This window comes from Camellia sinensis, chromosome 6 (assembly GCF_055761805.1).
Source record: "Camellia sinensis isolate YWXY chromosome 6, ASM5576180v1, whole genome shotgun sequence".
Taxonomy (NCBI): Eukaryota; Viridiplantae; Streptophyta; class Magnoliopsida; order Ericales; family Theaceae; genus Camellia; species Camellia sinensis.
In genome coordinates this window covers 130,155,341-130,181,470 of record NC_138966.1, presented here as the reverse complement: position 1 = coordinate 130,181,470, position 26,130 = coordinate 130,155,341, and the positions used below count along the sequence as shown (strand labels likewise).

The 26,130-nt window shown below is 46.8% G+C and overlaps 1 long non-coding RNA gene and 1 pseudogene across 1 annotated transcript; both read left to right on the top strand.

Annotated features, from left to right (window-relative positions):
- The first annotated feature begins 7,367 nt into the window (after window positions 1-7,367).
- LOC145792390 (uncharacterized) lies at window positions 7,368-8,079 on the top strand. Its single transcript, XR_014331788.1, has 3 exons — window positions 7,368-7,597; window positions 7,679-7,777; window positions 7,984-8,079. It is a non-coding gene; the product is annotated as an uncharacterized LOC145792390 (long non-coding RNA).
- A 16,202-nt stretch (window positions 8,080-24,281) lies between these two features.
- LOC145792389 (beta-amyrin 6-beta-monooxygenase-like) lies at window positions 24,282-26,011 on the top strand (annotated as a pseudogene).
- Window positions 26,012-26,130: the final 119 nt, after the last annotated feature.

Genomic DNA, 26,130 nt, shown 5'->3' with positions numbered 1-26,130 from the left:
ATAAAAGGAAGAAAGGCGTGGGGTTGGAAGACATACATCACACACACGCACACTTATTACAGTTGTGCCCTCGGGCAGAGGGTCCGAATAAATAATATACAGTCCCGAATAAATATTACAGTCCAAATAATTACAAAAATCCTAATTAATTAACAAATTAAACTAGGTAAGCTATAAACTAGCATGCAAGCTAGGGACTGCCTCGATGCTGCTTCGGATAATGAATGATGCATGTCCAGGTTGCTTTGTGCAGAACTCCACTGCGATGCCCCAGTTAGCCTCTGGTTTGCAATAATTTCTTGGAAAGCGCGCCAAGTCCCGGAAGACTGCTGATTCTTGATTTGCTGCAACAGAGAGTAGGAAAAGGGCATGGCAATGTATTTTCACAAATGTGTGCATGCCTCGATCCTCGTGCCACCAATCACGCATCTCAATGCATGATGGCCGAGGAGTCGAATTGCACGACTCAATATGAAATGAATGCACAATAAACACAACAAAACCTAAACTCCATCATGGGTAATCCGGAGTGTCGATGACTGGGAATTGAGACACGTTCCGTCACTCGAAGTACGAATCGTCCCTCATTTTTCGTGCTCGGGCTAACTCCTATCCCAAGCACAATGCAATATGCATGACATGCATGAATGCAACTAATATACAACCTAGCATGCGAAATGCTATGAGATGGCATACACGATGCACGAGGTAACATGGCATACACAATGCTCTAACATACAATCTAGCATACGCAATGCTATGAAATGAAATGGCATACACAATGCATAATGGACTTACACCAACATGAGTGGACCTCAGCCACACTCACATAAGAGGCCATGAGATGAAAAAAGAGACACTCGAAATGCGTGCACACATGCACGCAAATCGAGAACCGAACCTAAGGCACGAATGCCACTCTACCAAAGCATGGCAAGGCATGGAACATGGTATGCAAACATGCAAATTTCAGCGCTAAAATATGACACAAAACAGCCCCGAATCATGGAAACATGGCACCCGATGCATGGAATGGCCCCGAAACACAAAACTAGGCATACGCATTGGCCTATAGCTATACAAAACATGCATTATTTGAACATGAAGTGTGAAGACAGAATCAAGACAGTCCTAAAACAAGCATATTTACAGTTTTAAGCAAGGCCAAACAATGGACACAAATAGGACTAAACTAGCATGCAAAAATGGCCCCGTAAGAGAGGTAATGAAGCGAGTAGCAGCTGTTGTCCCTAAACGGCCAAGAGCCCTTCAACAAAGTTGAAGAGGGGCTCAAAAAGAAGCACTTTAAAGTTTACAACAAGCCACGGATCTAAACAAAAACAGGCCTAAAACAATGTGCAAGAAATGGGCCAAAAGGGAAACAAAGAAGCAAGTGATGGTTTCTGGCCTCAAACAGAAGAGGGCCCTTCAACAAAGTTAAAGAGGGGCCCAAGACATGGTATTTTACAGTTAGTGACCAAACCCAAAACAGTGCACATGCAAGCCTAAAATACTATGCAAAATAAGGCCTAAAAAGAGGTTTAAACACAAAGTGTAAAAGGGGAGCCTCAAACAGTAAAAGACTCTTCATTAAACATGAAGAGGGGGTCAAAATAAGGCTATTTAAAGTTCATACCAGAGCCTAAAAATACAAGAATAAGGGGCTAACAAAACATGCAAAAATGAGGCCAAAAGACGGATAAAGAGGCAAGTGACAAAAGGAAGCCTCCAACAGTGAAGAGCCCTTCAACAATGTTGAATAAGGGCTCAAAATAAGCCACTTCACAGTTTATAACCAAGCTCGAAACAATTTACAAATGAGCCTAAAATACTATCCAAGAAAGAAGCATACAAGAGAGGTAAAGAAGCAAGTGCAAAAAGGAAGTCTCAAACAGGGAGAGGTCCTTAAACAAACATGAAAAATACATCAAAACATGACTATTTTCAGTTAGGGTCGGAGCCCAAAAATGGAAGCAAGTATGGCTTAGAAAGCATGCAAAAGAAGGCTAGAAAATGGAAGAAAGTGACTTACCCTTGAAGACTAATCTTTGACAGCCTTTTGGACCAAGTTTGGGTGCTCTCAAGCTCTGAAAAACAGCCTCAAGCTGCTGGTATGGAGTATGGAGGCCTTGTGCTAAGGGGTGTAGAGTAAATGGTGTAGGACTTGGGAGGTTTTGGTGCTTGGAAGATGAGAAGAGGGAGGATCAATGCAAGAGGCTTAGGGAAAATTTTTTATAACCCTCAGATAGGAGCTGGAGCTGCTGTTATATAGGCAAAAGAGGAGAGAAAAAGGGGGAAAAAATGGAGGGAAAGAATTCAAGTTTCCCCCCAAAAGTGCAGCCCCCCGGATACAAATTCTGGGGGGAAAGAGAATACACTTCTGTAATGTACCTGGAGAGAGGATCATGGCCGGCTGGTTATTGAGGTTGCAGGTGGCCGGCCGGCTCTCCCCATGGCCGGCCGGCCAAGGTTCAAAAGGGTCAATCATGATTAGTGGCCGGCCACCCTAGATTGGTGGCCTCCCATGTGTGCACAACACAACCATGTAGTCAAAAACTGGAGAAAGTGAACCAGGAGAGAGAAAAGGCCACTTTTAGAAGGGGTTCAAAAGGGTCACACAGAATTACTGGCTGGCCATGTGATATTGGTGGCCTCCCAGGTGTGTACAACACAAATATGTGGTTTGGGGCAAGAAAAAGTGGCCTTAGGGTGGTCAACATTGGCTTTCAAGTGAGGAAAAACGGGCGACGGAGGGCGATGGCGGAATAAAACTGGTTGTCAGAACAATTGCTGGCCTCCCACCCTTCTACGACCTTCCTAACAATAAAACAGAGGTCCCTGCCAAAAATGAACTCAAATCGATGCAAAATGAAGGTTTGGGGGCCGAAACGCGCAGCCCGAGGCCGCGAAAACTGACTGTTAGGCACCGGAAGTGGTATTCGACCACGAAGTTGGTTTCTCAGACCCCAGTGTCCCTCAAAAGGGAGCAAATAAGATGCATGCCAAAAACCAGAGCAAACGGAGGTGGTTAAGCGGTCCCGAACCGAGGCACACGGCCAACGGCTCCTGAAAACCGGAAACCGGACTCCAAACGGGCAAAATGGCCTACGACCATGAAACGTAGCCTACGGCCACTGAAAGATGATCTACGAGACCTCTCCCTCCCTTCGGGAAGAGAAAACAGAGAAAACAAAGCATGGTTCGCAAACCAAGGCAAAGCATGAAAGAGTCCGAAAGTCCGAAGGCAAGGCTCGCAGCCGAGACTCTGAAACTTCTGAATGAGCACAATATGCACCATCACTGAGCGCTCAATCGGTGGCGTCTGAGTCTTAAGGTCGGTCAAAAGTGAGGTGTCTACAGTTGCCCCTCTTTGACAGAACTCGAAAGTCATAAGTGACGGGAGTGAATTTCAAAGCCCAGAGACGACCCATTTTTGACAAGGCCGAAGACTTAAACAAACAGGTGAGATAAACAGAGATGTGCCCACAGGCATGCCCACAGGCAGGGGCAAAATGCAAAATAATAATGCAAGAAGCCAAAGGTAACCCAAGGATCATGCGAATGCAGCAAGCTGTAATGAAGCACATATTCACAATAGATGCAACAGTTTTAAGCAAGAATGCAAAACAACAACTACATTTCATGCAGTTAAGAATGCGGAGAATTATCCAATTCTCGCCACGTCTCACACAGAGAAGATACGATACCTGCGCGATTCGTCTGGTCGCACCGGCTTCAAATGAACCGTACATACAATATCGTGCCTGCAAAATAAAGAAACTCAGCAAGCACAACATATCTAACAATATATGTTCAATGTGATATCGAATGCAGACAATCGCGGTGTTGATGGAAAAGTGCATCGCAATGCGGGAAGGAACACGCGTGACAACGCGAGTTTAAGCACGGAGGCTCGGTGATATCAAAGAGACGTGCATAACAATGCAAGTATGTGCATGAGAATGCAAGTTATGTGCATGATAATGCAGAACAAGCGTAAACCAGGATGTATGTTTGTCACAAAACAACGAGCAAAGAAATGCAAGTTTCGGCGAGGGCGGCTCGATCGCGGCCTCCGGTTCACCTCCCGGAGGGGTTACAACATGTTCAAAAGGATACATCTCACTTTTGACGAGTAGTGATGAGACACGCATCGGACGTTGAAGCTGAGGTTCCGGCAAAGCGATTTCACGACAGAAAGTGCACTTCTCTTGTACTTTTTCAGGTCCCGGGGACTCCAATCCTCCCCAAAATTTGCAGGGACCTTGGGGGGCATGTGGGGAACACCACCGGCCAGTTTTATTGGGCGAGGGAGGCCACCGGCCAGTTTTTGAAAAGAGAATGGCCGGCCTGCCAAAAAAAGTGGCCGGCCGGCCACTTAGCCCAGATTCGGGGCAATTTTGTCTTTTCAGCCTCTTTTCTTTAAATACACTCATCCAAACACTTCATGCTCACAAGTGCAGCTCCGAAAACATCTCTTCTTCCTTCCCAAACCATTTTCTCCCTCAGATCTGGGCTCTATACGCGTTTTCCAACGTCCCACGCAAGTTGTTTTCGCGAAATCTTTCAGTTTTAAGCACTTTGAACCGATTAAATTTTGATTTCGGGGCTTCTTTTCTCATTTTCGCCACTTGAGGTGAGTTTGTCTCAATATTTGGAAGATTTTCTCAGGAGTTGACTTTTGTTGACTTTTTCATTTCCCGAGAGTTGACTTTTTCCAATTTTGGCTCATTTTTGCTCATTTTTGCTCATTTTTGCCCCTTTTGCAGATTTTCCTGAAATGGCGGGTCAATTTCCCTACAGCGGAGGTTCTCCAGACGCCAGAGGCGAGCCTGACATCATGTCTTTGCATATGAGGGTTCGCCCTCTTATCCTCGAGAGGTACGCCCCTCAGGCTTATATCCTCCCGCGGGCTATTTTCTATCACTTCACCGATTTCGACGAGCGAGCACCCGGGGATCTCCTTCTGCGGGAGCCAGAGTATCACCTCTCCCATGAGGCACGAGAGGTATTTACTTCGTTCTTACCTTTTCTGTAACATATTATGAATTTTTCATGCATTCTGTTTGCACTCTGAACACACGGTTCAATCGTTTGAATTCCTGAATACTCAGCCCATAAATTGATTGTGAACACACGACACATACTGATTGAGAGTTGAACACGCAGCCCAAAACACTAATTTTCTGAACACACGGCCCAAATTGAAGGTGAACACACAGCACACACTGATTGAGAGTTGAACACGCAGCCCAAACACTGATTTTCTGAACACACAGCCCAAATTGAAGGTAAACACATAGCACACACTGATTGAGAGTTGAATACACAGCCCAAAACACTAATTTTCTGAACACACAGCCCAAATTGAAGGTGAACACGCAGCACACACTGATTGAGAGTTGAACACGCAGCCCAAAACACTGATTTTCTGAACACACAGCCCAAATTGAAGGTGAACACGCAGCACACACTGATTTAGAGTTGAACACGCAGCCCAAACACTGATTTTCTGAACACACAGCCCAAATTGAAGGTGAACACGTAGCACACACTGATTGAGAGTTGAACACGCAGCCCAAACACTGATTTTCTGAACACACAGCCCAAATTGAAGGTGAACACGCAGCACACACTGATTGAGAGTTGAACACGCAGCCCAAATACTAATTTTCTGAACACACAGTCCAAATTGAAGGTGAACACGCAGCCCAAACACTGATTTTCTGAACACACAGCCCAAATTGAAGGTGAACACGCAGCACACACTGATTTAGAGTTGAACACGCAGCCCAAAACACTGATTTTCTGAACGCACAGCCCAAATTGAAGGTGAACACGCAGCACACACTGATTAAGAGTTGAACACGCGGCTCACTTACTTTACTTTGCACGCAGCCTATTCATTTTATTTGCATGCAGCTTATTCATTTTATGCTAAAACATGTATTCATTCTGAATGCAGGTGACTTCTCGCACTGTGCGGGGATATGGCTCTACCGCGGCGAGAGACTGGTACGCCGAGCTCCCGGAGGCTGTTCGGGATTTGGTTGACTTGGCGGGGTTTGGGCCCTTCTGTACTGGGCTATCTCGTTGTCCTGCCAGGAGGACGCTGATGGCCGCCTTGGTGGAGAGATGGTGGGACACCACCAACTCCTTCCATTTTTCTGCCACGGGGGACTTGACTATGACCCCGTTCGACTTTGCTGTACTGACTGGCCTTGACGTGAGAGGTTGGCCTATCCCTTACGACGAGGACATGGGCCAGTGGGAGGCTGCTTGGATTTATTTGCTGGGTGTTCGCCTGCCTGTTGATAGAGCTTCGGGGAGAGTCCGATACACCTGGTTCTCTTCCCATTTCCGGCGGGTGGAGATGGAGCCCGGGACTCCTGAGGAGGCAGCACAGTATGCCCGCGGCTTTCTGATGTTCCTCTTCGGGACCACTTTGTTTGCCGACAGGGGAAACACTGTTGGGCTTTATCTGTTGAGTGCTTTGGTGGACCTGTCACAGGTCAGACGGTATGACTGGGGTGGCGCCGGCTTGGCTACCCTTTATTGCTACATGAGTGCGACCTCCCACGGATGGGGGGACTTACTTGGCGGCTATTAGAGAGCCTGGGAGGTACTTTCTGTCCTCTTGATTTACATTTCTGCTCCTCATTACTTGCACATTGCACACACGGCGCACTTTATACTCTGTATCGTGCACTTTGCCCTCAGCACTTCGTATTCTGCTTTGTTTTCCACAGTTGTGGGTCTATGTGTATTTCCCGACATTGGCCCGGAGTTGGTGGTAGAGGGACCTCTTGTGACCCCGTACTCACTTGTATTTGAAGGCCAGCACCGGCCGAGACCTCGGGAGTCTCTTCTTTATCTGCGACAGTATTTCGACACTGTGCGGTCGACGGAGGTATTTCAGAACTCTCAGTTCTTTCTATTTTCATCTTTGATTTGTCCTGTACATTTTCGATTTCTACTTGGTTTATGCGCCTGTTATCCGCTGATTACATGGCAGCCCTGGGCGCCTTTAGGTGAAGGTCTCCAATTCCAGTTTGCTGGAGGGTGGGGTGCCTCCCGGTACAGGCTCCTGTTCGAAGGGCCAGTTGGTAGGGCCTGGTTTTTGGGGGATCGCTTCTTGCGTCAGGTCTGGGGGTACACTTCTCAGGACCCTCCCTCAGCACCCCCAGTCGATATGCGGATTGCTGATAGGCTCTCTTCCCGAGATGTTGTTAATGCTATGCTGGGTACTGATGCCTTGCTACATCTTGAGGAGGGGGATTACGCTACGTACCGTCACATATACCTGATGCCTCCATTGACGGGAGTTCGTACTCCGACGATGAGGCCTGCCGGTATGCCATCTTCGAGCCAGGCCCGGGCTCGGGCTGCAGACGCTCCTTCCACCAGCAGGGCTGGTACATCTAGAGGTGGGGGTGGATTGGTTCCCCCGATTCCTCCGACTTATCCTCATCCTGGATGGCCGGACATGCCGACCGAGTTGATGGGGTGGTAATATGGGACTACCTCTCCGATTCCGATCCCGATAGAGCCTCCGATGCCCGGTCATCGATATGTCAGAGACCCCGACTCACCACCGGTATGTTTTACGGCTTTGATTCAATACTCAGATACTTGGACATTCATCCCTTTACTGATACCCTTGCCTTTGCATCTGCAGCCCCCTGTTGAGTACATGGATCAGGTGCTCGAGATGGTAGCCTCACTTGAGGGGATGGTCCTGCAGAGGGAGGCGCAGTTGTCCATCATGGGCTTCCAGGTACCCTTTAGTTTTCTGGTATTTATCATACTTCTGATGATATGCTGATTTCTACTGCATTGATAGGCTACTTGTGTAGAGCACATCTGACACACACCTCACTTATACACTGTGTTTACATGTACCCACTTCATGTAGTTTTCTTGTATCTCCACCTGATGTACATATTTGGACTGATGTATTTAAATTGAACTCTTTATTCTCAGATGCCCCCGGTATATGCTCAGCCGCAGGCCGGGCCACCTGAGCCTTCTCGAGGAGGTGGACCATTCAGGCCTTTTCGAGGAGCTGGGCCATCCGGGACTTTTCGAGGAGCTGGAGGGGGGTCGTCTCGTAGACGCAGAGCACACATTATAGAGGAGGAGCCTGGTGAGGATGAGGAGGAGGAGGCTGCAGACCGTCAATCGGAGACATCTGCTGACAAAGAGGATGGCTCCGGTCTTGGTTTCGGGAGTGGAGGCGAGGCTGAGGGGGATCCCGAGGATGACGACTCCGATTCAGATGATGGTGATGGCGATGGTGGCGGAGAGTCTATTCCGCAGAAGAGGACGAAGAGGGCCTCTTATTACTGATCTTGAGAGCATAGATGCGGCTGTTTTCTGTTTTATTTATCTTTATTGCTAGTAGTTGTAGCACATTGTACATTATCGGGCAGTTGTATTCTTTGAAAAACTTGTGCCTTAGTCTGTAAAATGTTGTAACAGGCGAGGCATGATGGAATGAAACAGCTTTTGAAAAAAGTGTTGTCTTTTAAACTCTTAGCATCATATCGCATCATTTTGCACCATAATGAGATTTGAATGGAAATGTGCATTGTACATTTTTCCCAGTCAGGTAGTGAACCGACGCAACAACTTAACTTTCTAAGATATAACAAAACCTTAGCAAGTTTACAACTCGATAAGCAAAATACAATAGCTTTGACAACTCAATAAACAAGACTCAAACAAAAGATGTTTAAACAAAGAGTAACAACTTAAAAACACAAAACACGACAGCTCGACAAACAACTCGATAAGCAAAACGACAACTCGATAAACAAAACAACAACTCGATAAACAAAACTTAACAAAACAAAGTGTACTTCGGACGATCTGGGCAACGGAACGCATCCGAAACAGAGGGAAATAGAGGCCTTCGACACACCCGTTGCATGGAAATGCTTGAAACTTTCTCTTGGAGGGCAAAACAGGGCTAAAGACACCCATTGGAGCATGGCCGGCTACTTTTGGGGCCGGCCGGCCAGATTTATTGTAAAGGGGAGGCCACCAGCCAGTTTTTGAAAAAAGAAATGGCCGGCCGGCCACTCAGCTCAGCAACCGTCAAATTTTTGACACCTGTCCCCTGAATAGTGTCTTTTCCTCTTTAAAAGCCTTAGCTCCGTGGTTCATTCAATTCATCTTAGTTTTGCACAAAAATGGAGGCGTTTCTCGTTGAAAATCTCACAGCTTGAATCGCTTCTCTAGATGGTTCGAAAAAGTTGAACTTCCGGGGTTTCGGCTTGAATGCACTGTTTACGCTGAGTCGCACTCCGCTGCACCTTCCTTTCCTCCATGCCGCGGCGAGGTTTTGGAACCCGGTGACGCATGTTTTTAGCTTTGGTGGGCAAGAGGTATGTCCAACTTTTGAAGATTTTCAAGTTTTGATGGAATCTGAATGTCATGATGAGATCTTGCCCCAGTTCTGTTTTGGCCACGCCCAAGCTTTAGGGCGGATGTGTGGACTCACCGCACATAACACTCGGTCTCTGATCTGTAATGGGGAACTGGATATCCTCGGTTTGATTCATCGCTTTTCTAACCCTGGTGACCGCAGCAACCATTATTGGCAAGGTTTTCGGCAACACGCCCTTTGCTTGTGCCTGCTGTCTCACTTTCTGCTTTCTCCGGGCTTTGGCGGATTTAGCATTCGTCTGATTGAAGTTGCTCAAGGCTTGAAAGAAGGGAAGAGCTGCGTCGCCATGACCTTGGTCGAGACGCTGATGGGCTTGGATGCTATCTATCACCGGGAGACGACTAGATTTGCTGGGAGTCCACTGCTGCTGCAGGTAATGTTTCCCACCCAATCTTACATATGTATTTGCTCACATCACTCGGCCCTCAGGCTCGATTTTTCTCACAAAAATCCTTTTCTCACTTTTCTCTCACTGTACATCTCTCTATTTTTTATTCTCTCATTTTTCATCCCCCCTCCCCAGGTATGGTTGATGGACAAATTGCAGGTTGTGGACTCTTGCCCAGCCTACTCAGCTCGAGGCTATTTCTTCCGACAGCGCCTAGTCGATGCCCCTGATGAAAGGTGGTGGTTTGACTGGATGTGCAATTTGTCTGCAGGTCACATTGCTTGGCCTTGTCCTTGGCTTAATCTCTCGGCAATGAGCTATAGCATGTCCCGGCTGATCGGGATCCAGTTGATTGGTCTGACCCACTGTGTGTTCTACTTTCTGTTCCGGCTCCTGCGCCAGTTCAGTCATGATCAGATTTGCCCGTTAGAGGGGATTGAGTACCTGGCCGCTTTCCCGGTCTGAGGTGCACAGCTTGCCCGATATGCCACAGCATGGAGGACTAGAGAGCTCCTGGCCCCCGCTCCCACTTTCAGTTGCACTTTGTCTGACGAGTGCTTGGATTGGCTCAATGAGGAGGCACAAGTTGGGCCCAGCTTGGCATCAGAGGCTTCGACCAGCTCTGGGAGGGGGCGCAGGGATACTTGACTTGACTATGTCCCGAATTTATTGCTTTACTAGTACTTTCAAGTTTTCTTTATGAATGTAATAAAAAGCAACTTCGATTGTATGCAAGAGCAGGAGAACTCTGTTTTGAAATCAATGTAATTGAAGGTTGTGGTACTGAAAATTTTCCGCTTTGGTCCAAAAATGGTCTTAGTTGTAAAGAGATTAATTTGAACAAAGTCAGCTTTTATTAAAACTTTTCAAAATCATTTTCGATATGGATCAGAACTGGGCACGCCTAAGATCTGTCACTGAGATGCACAACCCCGGATCCCTGCAACTGGAAAGTTGCCCCTAGTCTGAAGAGTACCGCGGCACTGCATGGCAACGGAAAGTTGCCCCTAGTCTGAATAGCACTGCACCGGAGATTCCAATAAATGCTGATGGATAAAGATGACTGAGATGGTCAAAATGGACAAAGTTGATTGGGGAAAAGTTTATGGCTAAACTTCAGGATGAAGTTGCCTACGTATCCCAAAGATGGGAATCAAGCCTTACGTAGTTTAGGCTTAGGTTCACTCGAGTATTTTCACTCTCCTTTTACGCTCTAACTTTTGTCAAGGTCGCCCTTTGCGGGTTTTCAACCTTGCGAGCTCAGTTTTTATATTTTCTAATTTTTTGTGCTCTAACTTTTGCCTAGGTTGCCCTTTCGGGTTTTCGGCCTAGCGAGCCTCTCAGGGATAATATTTCTTCAACTTGTCCATGTTGATCGGTTGGGAAAATTCCAGGCCATCTAGGTCCATCAGAACCACAGCTCCACCTGACCAAATAGCTTTGATGATATAGGGACCAGTCCAATTAGGTCTGAACTTGCCCCTTGGGTCGTGGATGGGAGCTCGGTTGTCCTTGAGCACCAAATCTCCTTCCTTTAGATTCCTGGACTTAACTTTCTTGTTGAAAGCCCGGGCAATTCTGCGCTGATAACCTTGAACGTGGTACAGTGCTTTCAGTCTTCTCTCGTCAAAGAGCATGAGTTCCTCAAACTTGCTCTGCTGCCAATCTGCTTCGGCTATTTGACACTCAGCCAATACTCGCAATGACGGAACCTCAATCTCGATAGGTAGAACGGCTTCCATCCCATAAACCAATGAATACGGAGTCGCTCCGGTAGAAGTTCTAATTGAAGTCCTGTAGCCCCACAGAGCAAATGGCAGCTTATCTGGCCAATCCCGGTAGGTTTCCACCATCTTCTGCAGTATGTGTTTGATATTCTTGTTGGCGGCCTCGACCGCTCCGTTGGTTTGCGGCCGGTATGTGGATGACTTATGGAAAGCCATGTTGTATTTCTCCAACAAGTCAATCACTTCCTTCTTAAAGTGGGAACCATTATCTGAAATGACCTCGTTTGGGACCCCATAGCGACAGATGATGTTGTTTCTGATAAACTTTGCAACGTGTGACGCCTTCAACACCGCATACGATTGGGCCTCGGCCCACTTTGTGAAATAATCTATCGCAACCAGGATGAACTCATGCCCATTTGACCCTTTTGGAGTGACTGCCCCGATCACATCAATTCCCCATACTGAAAATGGCCATGGCGAAGTCATGTTGTATAGCTTTGACGCCGGGATATTCATGCGGTTTGCATGAATCTGACACTTGTGGCATCGTCGGACAAAACTGATACAATCCTCCTCTATGGTGGACCAGTAGTAACCCTGTCTGAGGATCTTCCGTGCTAGCATTACTCCGTTCATATGCGCACCGCATTCTCCTCCATGGATGGCCTCCATCAGGCGCTTCAATTCCTCGGCTTCAACACACAGCTTATGCATTCCCAGATGACCTCTTTTATACAGCTTACCCCCACAGATGATGAACTGAACGGCCATTCTTCTGATTGCCCTTTTATCCTTGGCATTTACCCCTGGCGGGTATGCTTCCTTTTTCAAGAAATTCCAAATGTCATAATACCAGGGGTTTTCGTCCCGAACCTCATCTATAGCAGCGATCGACTCATAGGCTGGCACAAATTTCTGGTCAATGACGACTGGACACATCCGGGTTCCAAATGGGATGTCTATCATGGAAGATAGAGTTGCTAAAGAATCTACGAACCTGTTGTTCTCTCTTGGAAGATGAGAAAAGTTTAGCTTTTCAAACCGAGGAATTAACAAGTCCAAGGTCTGGTGGTACATCATCATCTTTTCTTCTTTGACTTTCCAGTCTCCTTTTGCTTGAGACACAACAAGGTTTGAATCCCTGATGACGTCCAGCCATCTTGCTCCTAGTTCCAGGGCTGCTTCTAGACTGGCAATGCATGCCTCATATTCTGCTTCGTTGTTCGAGACTTTGAACCAGAGTTTGAAGGCTAGAGGGATACGAAAATTGTCAGGTGCTATCAGCAACACTCCTATCCCATACCCGTACTGATTTGATGCTCCGTCAAGGTACATCGTCCAATACTCGTTGTCGATGTGCAAAATGGCTTCATCTGGGAATAAGTATTCGACTGCTTCACCTCCTTCCACTGGATGATCGGCTAAGAATTCTGCTACTGCTCTTCCCTTGACTGACTTGCGTGTTACATATTTCAGGTCGAATTCGGAGAGCAACAGCAACCAATGAGCTAGCCTACCCGTAAGTGCCGGTTTCTCGAAAAGGTATTTAATGGGATCGAGTCGTGAAACCAACATTACGGAGTGAGCTAACAAGTAGTGCCGCAGCTTCCTGGTAGCCCATACCAAAGCTAAGCAAGCCTTCTCCAGCGGAGTGTAGCGGGTCTCGTAATCCAACATCTTCTTGCTCAGATAGTAGATGGCCCTCTCCACCTTGTCCTCGAATTCTTGTGCGAGCATACAGCCCATTGTGGTCTCAGTCACTGAAAGGTACAATATCAACGGTTTCCCTGGCTCTGGTGGCGACAACACGGGCGGGTTCTGTAAATATTTCTTGATCTGTTCAAAAGCAGCTTGGCATCGGCCATCCCATTGGAATTTCTTTCCTTTCTTCAGGAGACCAAAAAGTGGTTCACAAGTCAAGGTTAATTTCGAGATAAACCGTCTTATGAATTGCACTTTACCCAGAAAGCCTCGCACCTCCTTTTCAGTCCTTGGTGGTGGCATTTCTAAGATGGCCTTGATCTTTGAAGGGTCGACCTCGATGCCCCTTTGTGTAATCAGAAATCCCAGCATTCTTCCCGCTGTAACACCGAATGTACACTTCTGAGGATTCAGCCGCAACCGAAATTCTCTAATCCTTTGAAAGAACTTTTGCAAGGCGGTGTAGTGGCCCTCTCTTTCTTTGGACTTGACAATCATGTCGTCCACGTACACCTCAACCTCTTTGTGGATCATGTCATGCAATATTGTGGTTGCGGCCCGTTGATAATTTGCTCCAGCATTCTTCAACCCAAACGGCATTACTCTGTAATAGTATGTCCCCCACGGGGTGGTGAATGCAGTCTTTTCTCGATCTTCAGGTGCCATTACTATCTGATTGTACCCTGAGAAACCATCCATGAATGAGAGCAAAGCATGCCCTGCTGTGAAATCCACCAACTCATCAATATGCGGCAAGGGAAAGTCGTCCTTCGGACTAGCTCTGTTTAAATCCCTGAAATCCACGCACACCCGGATCCTGCCATCCTTCTTCAGCACTGGGACGATGTTGGCCAACCAAGTCGGGTATTCGGACACCAGCAGGAAGCCTGCATCGATTTGCTTGGTGACCTCTTCCTTAATCTTGAGAGCCCAGTCCGGGCGGATCCTTCTGAGTTTCTATTTGACAGGTCGGGCCTCGGGGTCAAAGGGGATCCAGTGCTGTACAATCTCAGGATCGATCCCAGGCATGTCTTCGTAGGACCACGCGAAAACATCTTTGAAATCTTTTAATAAGGCGACTAAGCGCTCGCGTTCCTCCAAAGACAACGTGGACCCGATCTGGACCAGTCGCGGGTCCTCCTTAGTACCAATATTTACGGTAATGATTTCATCCGTTAAGGGTTTGACAAATCTCTCCTGCTCCTGCTCAATTAAACGTTGCAAAATCGGAGGAATTTCTTCCTCGTCGTTTTCATCAAAATTTTGAAAGTCTGAGTTTATGCAATAAATTAAGGGCATAGAAAAGTACTCAGAAACCACAGTTACTTGATTCTCATTAAGCACATCCAAATCGTCCAAATTCTCGGTTACAACAGACTCAAACAAGAAAGAAAAAGACGATCTGGACATAACTGTGGCATCCAGGTTATCATCCTCAGGATTACCAGACTTAGACTCAGTCGAGCTGGAACCTGATTTCGACTCACAAGACTCGGTGGAATCAGATTCTGGCTCACTACCTGACCCGGTGCTGCTAGACAAAAATCCCTCCTCGTACTGCCAAGTGAGAGAGGGTGCGATAGATGCATCCAAAATAGTTGCTGGCGGGCTCGCAGCCGTTCCATTCCCGATCACACATACCGAGAAGTTATCCCCCAAGCACTCATGGTCGATCGGAGGATCTGAGAGTAGACACGCCAGCGCTACCCCCATTTCAAATTCGGTGCCCTCAGACTGTACTTTCTTACTCCGTTCAACCTCAATTGATGGGTCTGTCTGCTCCTCGGCAACGTCATCCCCGGATAGTTGCAGGTCGAAGAAGATCTCGAAACCAGGCACGCGCTTCCTCTCCGCGTTCAGCCATGGCTCTGGGAAGCCACAAAATGGGAAATCCTCCCCCTCCCGGACGAAGCGTCTGTTTAGGGTACCCTGAATGGGCCTATGCATTAATTCGAAAGGCTTCCCAGCCTTCTTTGCTCTGGCTCTCCCAGCCATCTCTTTACCCTTCCTCACCCAGTCCTCTTTGGTGGGCAGATAACCCAAGCCAAAGGTATGAGGGTTGTGTGGCACTTCGGCCAATGCTGCGACGCCCTTCCGGCCGCTCCTTCCTAATCCCATCCCGGGGATGTGTTGTAACTTGTTCATGAGGTAGACGGATTGAGCACTGACGTATACTCCCTCATTAACGGCCATGATATTTTGCACAACCCGGGCCTCAGCCAAAGTAAATCTTGATTAAACACATCCTCCATGCCGTGCTCGATTTCCAAGACTGGTGTAGACACTTCTGGCGGTGGATGGATTGATAAATTTCCAAAAACAATAGCTACCCCTTTCCCGTGAGGGTACTTTAACATCTGATGCAAAGTGGAAGAGACTACCTTGACCTGGTGCAACCACAGTTGCCCCAAAAGTAGGTTAAAGGTTGCGGGAACGTCCAAGACATGGAATTCAATGTCGTGTTGTCCTGGACCAACCTGAGTCTGAATTTTGACAATCCCCATCACCTCCCTGCTAGTGTTATCATAGGCTCTGATCACTTGAGTAGTCGGCACGAAGTTCGCGGGCTTCAACTCGATCGCATATGCCGTCCTTGACGGGCATACATTAATGGCGGATCCCGTGTCGATAAAAACCACTGGCACCCACTTGTCTCTACATTCCACGGAAACGTAGAGGGGTTTGTTGTGATTTGTGCCCTCAGGTGGTAGTTCTTTGTCTAAAAAGGTTAATGCCGGGGAACCTTCTCCCGGAAAAACCAGCCCAACCAGCTGCTCTGGCGTGGTGTCTATAGAAAGCTTGGCTTTGTCCATTGCTGAAAGGACAGCCTGTTTGTGTACTCGCGACGCCATAAGCAGTCTCCAGATGGAGATGTCTGCTTGTATTTTCTTTAACTGCTTCAACACAGCCTCCTCTTCAAACTGCTTCTCCTTCTATTTCTCAGCTTCTTTGTCCTTCCCAGATGCCTCGGGTTGGTCTAGGTGCGGGGGCTTGAAGTACCGCCCGCTTCTTGTCATGTGATCAACCTTATCGAGGTACCAGGTGTCGTCTGGCTGATTGTTTCCCTAGTCTTCGTCTGTGTGGGCAAGACATAAGTCATCGTCTTCCCACCACATTCCGTTGGCATTCAAAAGGCACCTGTCTGGCTCGGGCATGTCTGTACTCACAGCACTTTCAGCCTGCATGCTCACAGCATCCTCTGTTCTTGTGCCCTCAGCACTTCCGATCCCCTCATGGATTTTGGCTTTCCCAGTTCTCTCAGAACCCTGTTGTTCTACCTGCGTCAGTGCAGTTTGTTGTTCAACTTTCCCTGCATTCACAATGCTTCTGTCCTGAGGGAAATTCTTTGTACCGGCGCTCTCTGGCAATGTAACCTGACTTCCGACCCTTCCGGCCACAGTTGATACTCTCGCCCCTGCCGGGCCTTGTTCTGGTTGGGATTCTTCCACCACATCTGGTTGATCATCCAGCCATCCAGTGGCCTCTGCCGATTCCTCATAATCGAACCAGTTGACTGCTGCACCCCCTGATTCTTAGTCATCGAAAAACTGTAGGTTGGCAAAGTCCTCCTCCACAAATGTTAGATCATTTGCCCCTTGCTCAAATCCATCCCCCTGGATCATACACAGCTCTTCCTTCTCTGGAAATTCTATACCCAGCCCAATCTGGCCTGTTGACAAGATGTACTCACTTGGATCGTAGGCTTCCCCAGCAAAACTCTCAAACTGTTCAATCCCAGACTCAACAATCCCATTCTTTCTTGAAGTCTGCCCTGCCCCATCTTCGATGGTCACCACCGTTGGCTCGGGTTGGGTTGTGGAGATGTCCATCATGCACAAGAAGTCAGTGCAGTCGGGAAGGAGCACCTCCGGCTTAGGTAGATGGGTAGGAGTAATATAGATGCTAGGATCGTAAGACACGACCCCAGTCTGGATAAGATTGACTCTTTTGGGAGGTGGAGCTTGGTTATGTGTAGGGAGTGGGTTGGTTGTGACGTTGGGTTTCTCCGGGGGTAGAATCACATTTTTGTCAACGAGGTCTTGAATCTCGTGACGTAGCCTGAAACATTGGTCAGTATCATGACCGTGCTGCTGGTGGTATGCACAGTACTTGGCTGGGATGTGAGAGGGTGGAAGTGGATTTGGTAATCTAGGGGTTTTAGATGCCTCTTTCTGATTAAGACCCCCAGAGCCTTAGACAAAGGCATGTACAATGGGGTGAAGGTTCTTTGGCCTCTGGGTTGGTATTTAGTGGTTTGGGTATTACTTCCGGATGCACCGGAGAAGGGTGTGGCTGCCATGGGTCTTGGAAGGGGAGGGGGGATGGTGGTGACCATGCTCACCTCTGAAGCTCTTGCAGTTGCAGCACCACTCGGGCCTGCATTGTTATTACGGTTGAAAGTCCACCTTGGTTGCTCCCTATCTTGGTCGATCAGACCCTGTTTCATTGCATCTTCAATCTGTACCCCCATCTCGTGCAGATCTGAAAAAGTGGGGAAGGGGAGTACAATCATCTTTTGCATTAATTTTGGCTGGAGATTGCGCACAATCATCCTGATCTGGTCTTTATCGGTGGGCCTTAAAGTCATCATCGAGGCCTTCGCCCTCCACTGGGTTACGAAATCTGAGAAAGTCTCTTTGGGCTCCTGCCTCGTTGTTTCGAGATCACGAGTTGTAATCTCGATCTGGGTATTATACGAGTATTGTGCAACAAAGGCCTTGGCCATTTCATCCCAACTTCTTTTTACCTCATCTTCTAACTTCGCGTACCAGATAGCGGCCACACCCGACAGGGTTCGGACGAACAGTGAAAGCTTTTGTGGTCGAGTTAGGCCCATTGGCCGCAGTATATCTGAGAATAACCGGAGGTGGACCATGGGATCCCCGGATCCGTTGAAATGATCAATCTGTGGCATCTTGAATCTATCTGGCAACGTTACGGCCACATCGGTATATCCGTCCTCGATATCCGGAATAGCCTTTACTCCTTGTGATTTCTTGAAAAGATTCTCGAGCTTGCTCAGTTTCAGAGCTGTATGGTCTATTTCGAACTCGAAGGGAGAGTCCGGGTGGTTGGGTGTATGGGTCTTGGACAGTTAAGGCGGAAGCGGGGGCGGAGCTGGCCCCGTTGGAAGGTCCGTGTCCTCTTGGATGTTCTGGACATTGGGTAAGGTGTTCTGGGTGTTTGGCAGGGCATTCTGGACAGTAGGTGCCTGCTCGGGTAACGGGATCCCTGGTGGGGGAGGAACTTGATGTGAGGCAGATGCTGCGTTTTGCTGTTGCAGTCTAGTGATTAGTTCGGCCTGCTGAGCCATGACTGTGGCCTGCTGTCTAAAGAACTTTGCTTGGTGGGCAGCGTCCTCCTGCATTTGTCTCATGCTCTCTTGGAGGCGGCGCATCATTTCTTCCATCCTAGCAGTATTCTGCTGATCTTGCTGACTGACTGGTATGTGTATTTCAATGGCAGAAACTAAAACCTCAGCCCGACTGTTCACTGCTAGGGCAGACCACTGTTCTGGTAACCCCTGCTCAGACACACTGCGTCTTCTCGGCCTTCTTTTGACAATTGGGGGTAGAGAATGAAACACTGGCTGTCCGTCAACCAGATCCTCGGATCGATTGAGCCGGCGACCTCTTGTCCAAAGTGCTTGGGGAATATCTACTGGGTCGGAAGCAATTGTTCTAAAACTGCCCTAGTAAAAAGATAAATAAAGCAATAAAGAAATAAATAAACAGATAAACGGACAGCATAACAGCTTAAAGTAAATGCATGACACACAGCCGGGCATAACAACACACGGTCGATAAGCTGAATACACACTGTCCTCAATCACTGATCATTATCCCTGAATCACTGTCCCCAAAACTGAATCTCTGATACCCGCAGATAACTGATTCTCAAACACTGACTGATGCCCGCAGACCTGATGCCCAAACTCATAAACTGATACATGTAATCCCTGTAGAGACACACTCCGACAGCACATAACAGATAATTGAGAGCCAAAACACCCCTATGTTGGGGTAGGGTTTTCCCTGTCCTATTTTGTCAGGAGCTAGGGTTTCACTACGCATGCAGCGGTTTCAAACAACCTATATAGGGTAAGCAACCTGTCCTAGTTTGGAATGGTCACTATGGATTCCGAATATGCACTAGGTCTAATGGTCAAAAGGGTGCCCCGGTAAAACCGGGGTTTGTGTTCCCATACTGGCAGAGCCCACAACCGGTCAGCCTTATGGTCATGCCTTGACAAGACAAGCCTCCGGCAAACTATTCAGGAATAGTAGATGGCAAACACGGTGTCCTAGGTGCACCAATGCAAATGCAATGTAAAGAAACACATAAGTGTAGTCAAAAACAGATATCATGAGTTCGAGTCAAGTTCTCTAAATCCCCAGCAGAGTCGCCAGAAACTGTAGACGTCCCCCGAACGCCCCGGGGAGGAGCGAGTCCCCCCCGTTCCGTTCGATATTGGGCTCACTACAGTTCAGGACTCTCAAATTGTCATGGTTCTAAATCTGAACCAAAGAGTCCAAATCCGGCAAATCGTTTTGAGAAAACAGTTTTTTGAAAGAAGTGCCAAACATGGACTGCTTTGCCAGATACAGAGTCGCCACCTAAACGTTTTATTTTGGGGAAATTTAGGAAACCCTGACTCGTTTGCCTAAGGCCACGTGTCCGTCATCACCAAAGTTGCCTCGGCTCGGGAACTTGGGTACGATTGGGGAAGGTCACTTCGTGAGCACCCCCGCTCGCCCGATCAAAGATCGGCCTCTACTAACCATGATATCGAGTTTTGAAAACATTATGTGTTCTTATTCCGGTTATTAGCCTAGATTTACTATATGATGCGCACAGCATACAAGTATAGACTGGATCGCCTGAATTGGAACAAAACATTTCATGTTTGTTTGTTTGAAAATGGTTTGATGGTGCTACCCGCAAGTAGGCTAAGACGTGGATTTGCCACCCTCGGGTGGGCTTAGAAAACATGATTTTGCCACTATCTAGTGGGCTTAAAACTCACAGTTGATGAATTGTTCCAATTCAAATAACCCAACCTTCACCCACAGGCATTCAGGCAATTTATATCACATAAGCACATAGCCTCATGGTAAGCATGCTATCATGGCATTCACTCACACGCATGCAAGGATGCTAAAGCGTAAAACTTACCGAGTACTCCAAGCCAAAACAGAAACTAATTAGAAATCCATGCATGATCCTAATTATACAGAAATGCCTAATGCAACACATGCAAAAGTGCGACTATAGCAGGCTCAGCTATTCTGGACATGGCATATGAAATGCTACAGCTAACATGTATTCAACTTGGAATTGAAAATACAATGCAGTTAGTATGATGCGCCGAGCCCGGTGCATGCATGACAAATGAATGAATGCAAACATACTATCATACTGTATGCTAATTGAAATATGCCTTAATCTAACCATCATAAGCGGGTAAATAAAAGGGAGAAAGACGTGGGGTTGGAAGACATACATCACACACACGCACACTTATTACAGTTGTGCCCTCGCGCAGAGAGTCCGAATAAATAATATATAGTCCCGAATAAATATTACAGTCCAAATAATTACAAAAATCCTAATTAATTAACAAATTAAACTAGGTAAGCTATAAACTAGCATGCAAGCTAGGGACTGCCTCGACGCTGCTTCGGATGATGAATGATGCATGTCCGGGTTGCTTTGTGCGGAAATCCACTGCGATACCCCAGTTAGCCTCTATTTTGTAATAATTTCTTGGAAAGCGCGCCAAGCCCTGGAAGACTGCTGATTCTTGATTTGCTGCAACAGAGAGCAGGAAAAAGGCATAGCAATGTGTTTTCACAAATGTGTGCATGCCTCGATCCTCGTGCCACCAATCACGCATCTCGATGCATGATGGCCGAGGAGTCGAATTGCACGACTCAATATGAAATGAATGCACAATAAACACAACAAAACCTAAACTCCATCATGGGTAATCCGGAGTGTCGGTGACTGGGAATTGAGACACGTTCCGTCACTCGAAGTACGAAACGTCCCTCGTTTCCCGTGCTCGGGCTAACTCCTATCCCAAGCACAATGCAATATGCATGACATGCATGAATGCAACTAATATACAACCTAGCATGAGAAATGCTATGAGATGGCATACACGATGCACGAGGTAACATGGCATACACAATGCTCTAACATACAACCTAGCATACGCAATGCTATGAAATGAAATGGCATACACAATACATAATGGACTTACACCAACATGAGTGGACCTCAGCCACACTCACATAAGAGGCCATGAGATGAAAAAAGAGACACTCGAAATGCGTGCACACATGCACGCAAACCGAGGACCGAACCTAAGGCACGAATGCCACTCTACCAAAGCATGGCAAGGCATGGAACATGGTATGCAAACATGCAAATTTCAGCGCTAAAATATGACACAAAACAGCCCCGAATCATGGAAACATGGCACCCGATGCATGGAATGGCCCCGAAACACAAAACTAGGCATACGCATTGGCCTATAACTATACAAAACATGCATTATTTGAACATGAAGTGTGAAGAAAGAATCAAGAAAGTCCCAAAACAAGCATATTTACAGTTTTAAGCAAGGCCAAACAATGGACACAAATAGGACTAAACTAGCATGCAAAAATGGCCCCGTAAGAGAGGTAATGAAGCAAGTAGTAGCTGATGGCCCTAAACGGCCAAGAGCCCTTCAAAAAAGTTGAAGAGCGGCTCAAAAAGAAGCACTTTACAGTTTATAACAAGCCACGGATCTAAACACAAACAGGCCTAAAACAATGTGCAAGAAATGGGCCAAAAGGGAAACAAAGAAGCAAGTGATGGTTTCTGGCCTCAAACAGAAGAGGGCCCTTCAACAAAGTTGAAGAGGGGCTCAATACATGGTATTTTACAGTTAGTGACCAAACCCAAAACAGTGCACATGCAAGCCTAAAATACTATGCAAAATAAGGCCTAAAAAGAGGTTTAAACACAAAGTGTAAAAGGGGAGCCTCAAACAGCAAAAGAACCTTGATCAAACATGAATAGAGGGTCAAAATAAGGCTATTTAAAGTTCGGACCAGAGCCCAAAAATACAAGAATAAGGGGCTAAAAAAAACATGCAAAAATGAGGCCAAAAGACGAATAAAGAGGCAAGTGACAAAAGAAAGCCTCAAACAATAAAGATCCCTTCAACAATGTTTAAGAAGGGCTCAAAATAAGCCACTTCACAGTTTATAACCAAGCTCGAAACAATTTAAAAATGAGCCTAAAATACTATGCAAGAAAGAAGCATACAAGAGAGGTAAAGAAGCAAGTGAAAAAAGGAAGCCTCAAACAGGGAGAGGTCCTTAAACAAATATGAAAAATACATCAAAACATGACTATTTTCAGTTAGGATTGGAGCCCAAAAATGGAAGCAAGTATGGCTTAGAAAGCATGCAAAAGAAGGCTAGAAAAGGGAAGAAAGTGACTTACCCTTGAAGACTAATCTTTGATAGCCTTTTGGACCAAGTTTGGGTGCTCTCAAGCTCTGAAAAACAGCCTCAAGCTGCTGGTATGGAGTATGGAGGCCTTGTGCTAAGGGGTGTAGGGTAAATGGTGTAGGACTTGGGAGGTTTTGGTGCTTGGAAGAGGAGAAGAGGGAGGATCAATGCAAGAGGCTTAGGGTAAATTTTTTGTAACCCTCAGATAGGAGCTGGAGCTGCTGTTATATAGGCAAAAGAGGGGAGAAAAATGGGGGGGAAAGAATTCAAGTTTCCCCCCAAAAGTGCAGCCCCACGGATACAAATTCTGGGGGGAAACAGAATACACTTCTGTAATGTACCTGGAGAGAGGATCATGGCCGGCTGGTTATTGAGGTTGCAGGTGGCCGGCCGGCTCTCCCCATGGCCGGCCGGCCAAGGGTCAAAAGGGTCAATCATGATTAGTGGCCGGCCACCCTAGATTGGTAGCCTTCCATGTGTGCACAACGCAACCATGTGGTCAAAAACTGGAGAAAATGAACCAGGAGAGAAAAAAATGCCACTTTTAGGAGGGGTTCAAAAGGGTCACACAGAATTACTGGCCGGCCATGTGATATTGGTGGCCTCCCAAGTGTGTACAACACAAATATGTGGTTTGAGGCAAGAAAAAGTGGCCTTAGGGTGGTCAACATTGGCTTTCAAGTGAGGAAAAACGGGCGACGGAGGGCGATGGAGGAATAAAACTGGTTGTCAGAACAATTGTTGGCCTCCCACCCTTCTACGACCTTCCTAACAATGAAACAGAGGTCCCTGCCAAAAATGAACTCAAACCGATGCAAAATGAAGGTTCGGGGGCCGAAACGCGCAGCCCGAGGCCCCGAAAATTGACTGTTAGGCACCGGAAGTGGTGTTCGACCACGAAGTTGGTTTCTCAGATCCCAGTGTCCCTTAAAAGGGATAAAATAAGATGCATGCCAAAAATCGGAGCAAACAGAGGTGGTTAAGCGGTCCCGAACCGAGGCACACGGCCAACGGCTCCGAAAAATCGGAAACCGGACTCCAAACAGGCAAAATGGCCTACAACCACGAAACGTAGCCTACGGCCACTAAGAGATGATCTACGAGACCTCTCCCTCCCTTCGAGAAGAGAAAATAGAGAAAACAGAGCCTGGTTCGCAAACCAAGGCAAAGCATGAAAGAGTCCAGAAGTCCAGAGGCAAGGCTCGCAGCCGAGACTCTGAAACTTCTGAACGAGCACAATATGCACCATCACCGAGCGCTCAATCGGTGACGTCTGAGTCTTAAGATCGGTAAAAAATGGGGTGTCTACAGCGACCAAAGGCTTTTTTGGTCGCAGAAAACTATCTGTGACGAGGCTTTAGCGACCAACTCGCGACCAACATATTTTGGTCGCGAAAAGGTTTTAGCGACCAAATATGGTACTTTTCGCGACCAAAATGTTGGTCACGGAAAGTGTTTTTTCTTGTAGTGATTCTCATTCCCAAATCTCTCACTACTAGTAAGCAAACACATCTTGAGCTTCTCAAACAAAAACGAAAAAAAAAAAAATGAAATTTCGCACTGCAAAAGAAGCATGGATGCCTTGCTCTCATGTCTATTGCTCCTTGTAATCCTCGCTGCATCACTCTTTCTCGTCTCTCGGGCTAAAAAACACAACACCGGGTCTGGCAGCTCAAAACTTCCACCGGGCACAACTGGTTGGCCGTTGGTTGGAGAGAGCATGAAGTTTGTCATGTTAGGCCCGGAGAAATACATAAGTGGAAGAATGAAAGACTGCTCGCCAGATGTGTTCTGAACCTCCCTTTTGGGAGAGACAATGGCAGTGTTTTGTGGACCGGCAGGGAACAAGTTCTTGTTCTCCAACGACAATAAGCTTGTCACCTCATGGTTGCCTCTCTCGATCAAAAAGGCTTTGGTCTTCCCTGATTTTGTTGACAATTTTGTGAAAGACATAGCAGCGTTGAAGCGCAATTTCATGCATGAAATTCTCAAGCCAGATGCTCTATGCCATTACATACCGATAATGGATTCCATGGCACGCCAACACATAGAAGCAGATTGGAGTCCGCGAAAGGAAATTAAGGTTCTTCCTTTGTCAAAGAAGTACACTTTTGATTTGGCGTGTCGTTTGTTTTTGAACATTGAAGATCCTGAGGACATTAAAAGGTTATCGGATCCATTTAGCCGTGTTATATCTGGCCTATTTTCTATGCCCATTGATTTCCCCGGCACTGCTTATAGTGGCGCCATCAAAGGGGGAAAAATGGTTCGGGACGAGCTTTTATCGATCATTAGGCGAAGGGCAAAGCAATTGTCAGAGAATAAGGACATGGTTGCCACAGATCTATTGTCGCGAATGTTGCTTGCCGTGGATCAAGAAAATGACAAGTTGATGAATGAAATGGAGATATCTAATAATGTTATCGGCTTACTAGTAGCCAGCTATGACACTACTAGTATATCACTTACCATGGTCGTGAACTTTCTTGCACAGCTTCCCCATATTTATCAAGAGGTTATGAAAGGTAATAATCCAAACAGGTTTTGGCTTGCATATTCAAAATTTGCTAACAATTATACCTTTTATGCCACTCAATTACATGATAATTTGGCTATCTTGATCTACAGAACAAATGGAGATTGCGAAAGCAAAAGGTCCAGGTGAGTTGCTAAATTGGGAAGACATTGAGAAGATGAAGTATTCGTGGGATGTTGTGCGCGAAGCATTGAGACTAACACCACCTGCTCAAGGGTCATTTAGAGAGGCCAAAACTGACTTCACATATGCCGGTTTTACCATTCCTAAAGGATGGAAGGTAAGTGGTGATTGATGATTCTAAGGGCAGGGTCGACATCTTATTAATCCTAAAACCTAACATGGTGTGAAATTAAATTAATACGATCAAGACTCATCAAAACAAATTTCGTGCAGACATTTTGGACAGTACATACAACACACAAGAATCCTCAGTACTTTCCGGAACCAGAAAAGTTTGATCCATCAAGATTTGAAGGAAGTGGGCCTGCACCATACACATTTGTACCCTTCGGGGGTGGGCCTCGAATGTGCCCTGGAAAAGAATACGCACGACTGGAGATACTCGTTTTCTTGCATAATGTGGTTACAAAATTTAAAATGGAGAAAACAATTCCAAATGAGAAGATAGTATTCCATTCATCTCCCACTCCAGTGCATGGAGTTCCAGTTCGTCTTCACCCTCATGAAAAATAAATCTCCTATGGCTTGGCACACGATACTTGCTCGTGTTCATCGCGGCCCCTTCATGTTGTCCTATAGTTGGTGGCATAAATAATATGTGCAAATACATATGCATTACCTCATTTGTGATT